Here is a 4,304-nt window from a genome sequence, read left to right as displayed (position 1 = left end):
GCATGCTCACTCTGAGCATGTTATAATATCTCTATTATCAACCAGTAAGCAAGAAAATAGAAATTTTAGAATTTTAAAAATAAGAGATGGAAGTGATTTGGGAGATATCAGTGTACGCCCATACTGTTTACCTAAACTCAATTGGGATGCTACGTCAATTACTAATATCTAGGATTGGAACAACAACACTGAGCCTTTTACCATGCAAGTCTTTCTTGAAAGTCAACTGATTAGTTTTGTCGCTTCGACTTCCTAAAATACCATGCCACACACAAAGTTGTGAACGTGTAGTAAAAGAAGTAACTAACGCTTCAGCTAAAGTTTATGGACAAGAGAAACGAGAGGATATATCAGAGCAAAATTAAAATTGCGTTTGATTTTTCAGATTAATGAAGAAAAAAAAACAAAAAAACATTAGAATCTATAATTTATTCATGGTGAATAATGAAAAATGTGAAACTTTTAGAATATAAAAATATAAATATGCTTAAATAAAACTAATCATCCCTAGATGTTTAGGTATGATAAATAAAAGGTCATATTTTTAAGAGTTTAATAGACAGTTTTCGTAGTCCAAAATTATAAATTGGTACATCAGGGTGTTTCATTTGGCATAAATGAATACAGAAAGTATATTTGATAATAATATATTTGACGCTTGGTATCAAAAAACGAGATTTGGGTTGTAAAAATAAAGAAAAACATCAAAATAAATGCGCGTAATATGAGGTACCCAAAGAAAATATTGATTGATTAGCAATATGTGTGGAACTATAATACTCATATAATGAGACAAGTCAGAGAAAAGTTGTTTAATTATTGTTGAGAAATATATGTTTTATCTATAATACATGAAGGACCATTTTTTCGGACGTTCAATGGTTATTTTCTTGCTTAGAGGGAAAAAATTCAAAATAAAAAATATCAGGCGATACCAAATTCCCAACTTTTTTTCATTTCGGTACAGTTTAGTAGACACCCTTCTGCCATCGCCATCCCTGATTATGATAATTTTTGTAAGGATGTCTACCCCATCAAAAAAAAAACACAATATGTTTATAATTTTAGGGTTGTGAAGGGACGAGAGCCCGTTGGGAAATATCTCAAATTTTGGCCCCATTGAAATCCTTCCAACTTGAGTAATCCATAACTCAAAAAAATAAGTCACCTACTCAGGATAAATAAAAGACTAATAAAATCCAAACTCTGCATGGCATAATTATATATCTTTAGCCAAACCTATAATAAAATCCTGTGAAATAATAAAATATTTTATTATGATAAATGTGATGAATGATACAAGTACATTTATGACAAGATTACGAATATTTAAAAGTTAGAGGGGAATAACAAGGAAGAATAACAGAGAATTACATATTTTTCTAATATAATAAAACGGACCTTACTATTAGGGCAATTATAAACTTTTCCAGTTATAGTCCTAAATGAAAATGATCCCTTTGAGATCCCACTCTAATTTTTGCACTCATATAAAATATAAGTAGGTACAAGTTCTTACAAAAAATTAGCGATATCAATTTTGAAATTGGCTTGGTTGCCATTTTTTATCTTTTGCAATAATTTTTTCATGGTATTTTGTGCACATATGTCATTTATTTTATTTTATATAAATTAAAACTCGTATTCTTAAAAGCATTTAATTACAAAAATATGAAATCGGTTTATGTTAAATGGAGTTATGATTTGCTCGAGTTTGAAGGTCTTTGGAAGGGGCAAAAACTTAAAGGAACTCTAAATTTGACTTTGATTGGTTCTTGTTAAGCTGTGAACAACTATCAATAATTATGGAATCAATAGTCGGGAATGAATTATTAATTATCCACTGATTTAAGGGCTTTTTTTTATGTTTATTTTAGAGAAAAAGTTGTAGTATATATGCAAAAAACAAATTAGCTAAAAGTTAAACTGAAAAATAAATCAAAATGGATCTTTCTTTAAGGCAAATTTTTTGAAGTTGTAATATATGTAGGTTTGATTATTTTGTTTTAGCTAAAATATACAAAAAACAATAATACAAAAAAAAAAAATAACGTAGCTTCCAAAAAATTTATTCAACTTGATTTTTGTATGATTAGACAGATTTTCTAGGAATTATATATTAAGAAAACTTAATATATAATTTTTCTTTCGAATCTTCGATTTTTTTTTTTATTAATTATTATTACTTTAAACTATTAGGGGGAAGTAGGGTTAACTTCTGTTTAGAAAGTTTCTACAAGTTTGTTCATTATAAAGTTGTTGTTAAGATGGAGACGGAACACAGAAACATCCTAAAAGAGTAATTTGAATACATCTTCTGTGTTCAAACAACATTGAAGCTCATTTATTTGTATCTATAGTGGGGGTTTCAATAATTTTTTTAAAAGTTCCTGGTCTGTATCAACCTCGAGTAACAAGGACTCACTGTATAAAAAAATATATATCTTATGAATAAAGTAAAGTTTATGTAATCATATGTCTGAATGTATGAAAAACAGTCACAGGGTGCATTCGATATAGTGACCCTGATGTATATCATCAACATATTTTGATCTAAGAAATGACAATGTAGTTGTATTAATGAACTATTGCAGGTGTTTACATATATCATCAAACTTTATATCAGGGTTATACAAAAATTCTCGCCGATCATTAGACTTAATTGTTTTGGAAATGCATAATAAAATGTGGATAAACGAATTTCAATACAATAATAATATTTTTTTTTTAAATGTTGAAGGTTCTCCCCAGTACTTTATTTTTTCTCCTCAAAATCATATAATAAGCAGCTGATATTAACAAGGATTTAAAAGCAGTAGTACCTAAATCAGTCGTCGTTTTGTTAACTTCTCCCTCTAAACTAAGCCTTGTCATTGGTGTAAATTCTTTTAAAAATGCATAATAAAATAGATATACGTGAATTTGAGTATAATTATAATATACTTCCTGCTCTATTGCTATTTTAAATGTAGAAGGTTCTCCTCTTTATAGTACTAATTCATTATTTCCCCTCAAAATCAGATACAGGCAGCTATCTAAATATAAGTATATCTTAAGATTTGAATGAAATATAAACGCTGGTATGTAAAAATGGATTAACTCCTCCAGGTGTTTTGTATATAGCATACGGGGATTACTTTTTTGTTTGTTATTTTAAGTGAGTGCTCTCGAGACTAACGTATTCATCAGTCATTCCATTACATGAAAAATATATCAAACTATTATCTCATTCTTGAGATAGCAACATATATGAATTGATATAAGCATCGAGTAGTTATGTTTTAGTATGCTCATAAAAACGGTGGGTAACACTGAAGATTTCTTGAGGAGTTATCTTCTATTTTTTTTTTAAATAAAATTTGTATTTAAGGCGCCGTCTAATTACTCCGGGCAATGCCAGGTACTAATCCTAGTTAAACAATAGTCAATATTAAACAATTCAACATTCTGAACACTGGCATTACGAGGACAAAAAATTACATGGGAGTAGTTGACGTTATCATAAGAAAAGTAAATATATATTTTTCTGTTAGATTCTAGGAAATGAAATCCATTCTTTGATTAAATGAATAATGCAATAACACCTGCCACAATTTATCATATTCTGTATTCACGTCATAATTAAATTTATATTTTTTCTAAAATTGCCATTACAGTAAGATGAGTCGTAGATATATACTAAAATGTACATAGTTTCAAATAAACAAGGATGGGTTGAGTTCGAGGATAGATGTAGGTGGAAAAATGGGAATGGATTTTATATTTATTTGTAGTTTGTTAACTTGCATTAGGTACTCAATATAATTAATTATTGGCATTATGCATTTCCATAAATAATAGTACGTAGCAACGAATTAATTTAATTAATTAGAAAGAATGAACGCATCAACTAATGTAAGGTCTTAAAACTAGGTTTAAGTTGATATGAATCGAGTTGTTAAGGATTGATTTGATTTAAATTGTTAGAAAAGGAAAAACAAAAGAAAAAATAAAGTAGCTACGCATGCCCACTGACATTTATAAAATATAATTTTTTATTACTTACATATTATGTTGTATAAAGGTCTTGATAAATAGTGCTTTTCCATAATCTAAATATATTATTGGTGAAAATTGTGTGTATTTATGTCATGTTAAAAAAACGAAAATTAACATGGTATCCCTTACAATTTGAAGAATGTTGTGGAGGAGATTAGCTACAATCAGCTGTGATGGTGGAGTAAGCGGAAAAGGAAATAAACAAAGACATTGGCAAGAATTTATTCGGATGTCAATCTCCAATTCTACTCCGAGTCCAACAAGGT

The sequence above is a fragment of the Lepeophtheirus salmonis genome, chromosome 3, assembly GCF_016086655.4.
Source record: "Lepeophtheirus salmonis chromosome 3, UVic_Lsal_1.4, whole genome shotgun sequence".
Taxonomy (NCBI): domain Eukaryota; kingdom Metazoa; phylum Arthropoda; class Copepoda; order Siphonostomatoida; family Caligidae; genus Lepeophtheirus; species Lepeophtheirus salmonis.
The sequence above is the reverse complement of the archived record's forward strand: the minus strand, read 5'-3'. Positions refer to the sequence as shown.